Below are 6194 nucleotides of genomic sequence, written 5' to 3' on the forward strand. Positions count from 1 at the left end.
GGGGTTTTTTTTTTTTTTTTTTTTTTTTTTAAAGTTTCAGGCAAAGCAGTTAAGCCATTGCACAGAATGAGGGTGGTGGAAGTACACTTTTAACATATTAAAGAAAAAGTTGACAGAACTTAAGGAGTTGTACACTTGATGTACACTTGGGGAAGGCACCCCATCTAGAGGGTATGAAGAGTGGTTTTTTTACTGCTCCTTTAACACACATATACAGCTGCATCTTTGAACATGTCAGTTTGCAAATGCTCAGTACAAAGTTAAATTTGCCAAAGCTTATATCCTACTGGACCTACTCCAACCCAGGGTTAAGCACTCTCCCTACAACTGCAATTCTAGGCCAACCAAGAGACAGGCACAAAACCTGAGGACAGAGAGCTCATTTCAACTTTCTCAGTAATCTTCTGCTGACACTCAAATACTACAAAGAAGGTGTCTGCCAAACTTAAATACAGAGAAGACCAGGGGTTCTCACGTGGGGAGAGAAGACTAGATCTGAAGGCTGCCAAGGGCAAGTAAGAACAGGATCCATGAGAAGAACTATGAGGACTTGATGGACAAAAGGGTTGGCATGGGATGAGAAGTCCAAGGGGTAGAAATTACTAGTGGTGATGTGATGATAATGTGATGGGGATAGGAAGCCACAGAGAAAGAAAGTAGTAGTAAGTGCAATACACTAGAAGAGAGCTAAACTCAGAAGAGGCCAGCCTGCACCCTCTTGAGAGGAATAGAAACTGCACCTGCATGAGCACACTTCTCTGCAGAGCCTCAAGTGGAGCCCAAGATTCCCCAAGTATCAACATATCCTCTTTGGTCAGCAAGTTTTGTGAAACTCTCTGGCAAAGTAGGTTTCCTCCTCTAGGACCTATACACAGCGATCACAAGAACCTACTTCTGCTACAGGTTATTTCAATGAGCTCAAGTAGGAGGATGTTCTAGTCAGCGACCTAATGATCGAAGGGAAGCTGGGAGACAGTAACCACAAGCTGATCACTTTCACTATCCACTGCAAAGCTGGCAAGTCAGTCAGCAATGCAGAAGTCCTCAACTTCAGGAAAGCTGACTTTGACAAGCTCAGGAGGCTTGTTGATGAGGCCCTAAGGGACCACAGCTTGAAGGGGAGGGAAGTTAAGGATGAATGGTTGCTCCTTAAGGGAGTGATCCTGAAGGCACAAGCAATGTCAATCCCATCCAGCCCTAGTGTCTATGAAATCTATGGAAGTAGCAAAAGTTGGCATTGTAAATTTAAGTGTCCCAAATCTTCTGAGAATGTATCACTACACCATCAGATAAATAGATACTTCCTCAATTTCTTTTTTTAAACACAGGAATTACACACACAAATCACAATAAAGAAAAAAGAAGCTTTTTGATCACATACTCAAATACTGCCTCATAATGCATAAGCATGAAGGAGTCAAATTTAAGTTCCACAGGCAGCCTTTATCATTTACTAAAACAATTTTAAAGTAGCCATTTCACCATTATAATTTAGTTCCACAGACTGAAATTCAATAGCATGCCTCCACAGATAGTAAAAGGTGTTAGTTATAAGGGAGGATGCATTCTGACAGACGTGGCAAAGAAGAAACTAAATACATTCTAGGGAAAGCTACGTTCCTTTATATCAACATGTGAAATCAAGATGAAATAGCTGGCTGGACCAGCACAACAGAAACCAGAGTTGATGCTCAGAAATGCAATACAAACCCAGAAGTAGGACTGTTTGTGCTGATCAGTCTTTACAAGTAGCTCAAAGAAACAACATCTTCAAAACACCCTGCAGCTGGACAACAGGCCTGTGAGAAGCGGAAAGTATTTTCTTTGGATTTGGATTCAGCAATTCAGAGGGACAGTGATTCGATTTGTTGATTTGAATCACTGTCCCGCTTCTATTCGGCCAAATCTGAAGATATTTGGCACCGAATCTTATTCGGCCATAGACTACGCAGGCAGGCAGTGCTGGCGGAAGCAAACAGCGGAGCAGCCAGATGAGCCCCAGCTTAAGCCAGCAGCCCCGGGAAAAGCTGCTCTCCCAGCTGTCCTCCACTGGGGCAAGGCAGGCAGTGCTGGCAGCCCCAGGAGAAGCCACAGGGGCTGGAGAAAATTGAACTGGAAACTGGGGGAAGCCCGTTTGTTCCCGCAGCCCAAGATCATTCCCCCTAGCTCCCAGTTCGATCCCCCAGGCCCTGCCAATACAGCCTGCTTTGCCCTGGCAGAAGGGCAGCTGGGGGAGCAGCCAGATGAGCTGCAGCTTGAGCTGGCAGCCCCAGGAGAAGCCCCAGGGGCTGGGGCGAATGATGGGGGAGCTGGGGGAAACAAACAGGGGCTGCTCCCCAGCTCCCCGTGTGATCCCCCCCAGCTGCTCCTGGGGCTGCCAGCACTGCCTGCCTTGTCCCAGCAGGGGAGCAGCCAGGGGAGCCGCAGCTTTTCCTGGGGCTGCCAGCTCAAGCCAGGGCTGCCAGCTCAAGCCAGGGCTGGTCTGGCTGCTCCCCCTGGCACTGCCTAGTGCCTGCCTGTACTGTCTATGGCCAAATCTCCAAATCTCTCAGAATCGACTTGGAGGCTTCCAATTCTATTCAGAGAGATTAATGGGTCTCCCAATTCAGATTTGGAGATTCGGCCACCGAATTGGGCTGAGTCTCCTCTGAACTGAATCAGCTATCAGAGCTTTGCACAGCCCTACTGGACAGATAGGCAGCCTCCCTACTGCATTCACAGAATAAAACAGGAAACCCATTTGGCTTCCAAAGCAATGTTATATTTAGGATCTCCTAAAGATGCACTGCAAAGTTACCCCTTCATCATCTTACTAATGTAAAATTGGGATATATCTACATGATTTTAAATTCAGCATTGGTATTTGACTGCATCATCTGGAACATACTATTAAAAATATTTACACTATATAACTCATAGATGTGCCTGTGCATTATTTCAACAAAAAGGTTGCATTAAATCATCATGCGTTTAAACAAGAAAAGCATGTTGTGCCTTTCATTTTTCCAGTCAGGAGATGGTATTCATGCCCACTCGAAACTAAATCCTGTACAGGAAGAGCCCAGAAATCTGGTGTGGCTATCACAGTTGTTTTCAATTCTGAAGTTCACATAACTTTGCAAGCAAACCTGCAAGTCTGCTTGTGAAAAAAGCCACAAGGGTAATTTTTCAGACCTAGGCTTGATAAATTTTCTAGCTCCCAAAATGAAGAAACCTACAAAAGGAATTAAGTCTTCCGAGCTCCAACAGCTGTCCCTGAACTATGTTATGCACTTGCCCTAACCTGGGATGACAATATTGGGAAGTCTTCAGAATAACGTGCTTGGAAACAAAGACAGACAATGTGAACAAGTCTAGTTATAGGCATTTGTAATAACATACAAATGGACTGCAGTTCCCAATAAATATGTTAATTCTCCTCACTCTTAATTCTATCATGCTGAAAGTCTGCTAGCCTTTAACATGTTATTCAAGTTGCGAATCTACCTTTGAACGCCTGCTGTTGAGTCCATATTTTTTTTGTAAAACTCATTTACCCTAGAGTACATTCCAAATCATGTTAATGTGAACCATAACTAGATAACAGAAAAAAATTGTATGTTTAAAACTCAAAAGCAAGCACAAATTCAAGATTCTCACTAAAACTGGCAGACAATTGTATTCCCCAACATGTACGGTTATTCATGCATATTAAATAGAGTTGTTACCATACCACAACGGTGACCCAATGTTTGCCCTAGAAATAATTTGGCATTTACATCTAACAACATATTAGCTACAAGGGAGAAATGCATAGCTAGGCAAGACATTAGGAAGAGGAGAATACAAAAGCCAGACCTGTCACAGAATGCCAGATGTAGAACAAAGACAGGGTGGGGGGTTAAAAGTTAATGGTGTCACCACCTGAACAAACAAGATCAAGTTGGCTGGTGAAATAAGAAAGACCGATAAAGCAAATATGATCTAGGGAGATATGGCCTCTACTGATAAAGCATCTTATCTTGGGTAAGTGCACAAAACAAACTTCTATTAAAAACTCTAACCAGTTCAAATCCTGATGCATCTTAATCCTCAGGGCCATGTGCACTTCTGACTGAAATAAGATGCCTGAAGTGCAACAGGAATCTGTTCCTTTATCCTTAGATTTTTACATCATCCTACAGTATGAAGCAAAGAGGAGAAAAGATAGTACTTGAGTGTGTTTTCTTACTAGCTTCTAAGAGAGAGAAGCCCAACAAACAGGGGGAAGGAATAAGCTCTCTGAACATTCAGTTGTGCGGTCTAAAGATGTCATTTAATGACCTCAGCTCTAAGCAGAGAGAGATTGCCAAGGAGATTTAACATACAGCACTGACTGAACCACTAGCTGACAACAGATGCAGTCTACAGCTTAAGGCTGACATGAGCATAATAGCCCCCACATAAGACGTGGTGAGAGAATGAACTGACATTTTCTAAAAGAGGACTGCACACAGCAATCCCAGTCAGAGCCAACCAAAGCAAGCTTTTGCTATATGCTGGACATTCAATGACATTTCCTTCCCTTGATAAAGACTCCGTAACACGGAAAAAAAATATTGTGAACATACTTTTTCCATATGAAAGACGACAATGTAGGGTAGGCTGCCCCCATTGTGTTTTACTCAGCAGGGATATAAAGGTGTTGATGGCTAAGGAGAGAAGAGAGACACACAGCATAACAGCAGGAAGCTTCTACCAAACCCTGCCAAGGGTAAAGGTATGATGTACCCTCCTTGATTTGAAAGGTTACCAACTTGCTTAAAAGAATTCAACTCATTCCAGCCTTGGAACTGGCCACCCACGCAGCATTTGTATAGAAACTCCATCAGATCCAATCTAAGAGAACTTCAAAATACTACGTGTTAGGGTAAAGGTTATAAAGGCAAGTTTATTCTTTTTTGCTTCTTTCCTTGCCATTTTCATCCCACCAGCCCCTACTGTCATTTCCCCTATCAATCAAACACTTAATTTACTTATATTTTTAACTTTGAAAAAGTCAAAAAGGACATTATTTCTTTTTTCACTGTTTAATTTGCTAGATTTTCTTCCTTTGTCCTCTCTCTACTAAATCAGCTATCTGCCATGCTCTTCAGAGACACTGCTCAACTCCAAACTCCGTTTCATAGTCCATAAGCTCCTCCCCTGCAACTCTTGTCTTAGTTGAAAAGGGCACAGAGATGGTTTTGGGGGGTGAGATTTGTTGTTTTTAGATGGTTGGATTTTTGTGCTGGTGCCAGAAAGGGCTAGATAAGATCCCAAGATCCGAGAGGGTGCAAAGGCAGACTGTTCCCAACCATTCCATCAGCTCTGGCTTCAAAACACTCACTAATGAAGACTACTTCATGACCAACGCAAAATGTATGAGTTACATTACCCAACAGCAGCAGTGCAGCTAACCGATGAGTGAATACAGTATTGATCTAATCAAGTGTAATGCTGATCCTGGCTTTCAATCTACTTCTACACAAAAGGCATCCTTAACTGAAGTGGTTTCAAATTTCCTGAGGATGCCAATTATGCTTCCAAGGCTTAACACTAGAACAAAATGAAATACCTATCTGTCTGAACACAATCATTTCTCACACTTTCCTCATTTAAACAAATGAATTATTATGAAGGGTTTGTAAACATTTAGTTCTAATAGATCAAACAGCACAATTTTTTAAAGTGCTCAGTTCATTGAGAGCGATACAGAATTGAATTCTGAAGATGGCAGTCAACTACATATGGAATATTTCTGTTTCAAGTCTCCAAAAGAATTTCCATTTTGATGTACATGCCTACTCAAAGCATTTGAAGTCAAAACATGAATGCTGTTCTCAGGGGACATTACATAAATTGGAAAGACTGGAAATTTGGGAATACCACGTTCAGGCAATGTATTATGCTTTCTCCTTCCAGTTTCATATTTATAGTCAGCTTTACGTTTTTGGGGGGTTTTTTTTTTACATTTGCAAGATCTTATTCATACCGAAATATATTTTCTGAGAGTCTAAAAATTTTGGCTAGACTATAATCACAGACAGCCATCCTCAGCTTTGAACGGAAAAGATTGTTTGACAAGATCTGTCAGTCTCAAAAGCCAAAAATCTATTATTTTCTTACATTTAGAAAGTAACACATCTGAAGTTCCTCTACTCAGTGGGGAGGAGGGGTTGGCGGGGGGGGGGGGA

The 6194-nt window shown here is 42.2% G+C and overlaps 1 protein-coding gene across 1 annotated transcript in view; it reads right to left on the reverse strand.

The window, feature by feature from the left end:
* The window catches only part of RIC1 (RIC1 homolog, RAB6A GEF complex partner 1), a gene marked incomplete at its 5' end in the record, with an annotated part of 138394 nt that overhangs the window by 107959 nt on the left and 24241 nt on the right, over positions 1–6194 (reverse strand). The window lies entirely within an intron of this gene.

Source organism: Gavialis gangeticus, unplaced genomic scaffold (genome assembly GCF_001723915.1).
Source record: "Gavialis gangeticus isolate Ggan-Ray unplaced genomic scaffold, GavGan_comp1, whole genome shotgun sequence".
NCBI classification, from domain to species: Eukaryota; Metazoa; Chordata; order Crocodylia; family Gavialidae; genus Gavialis; species Gavialis gangeticus.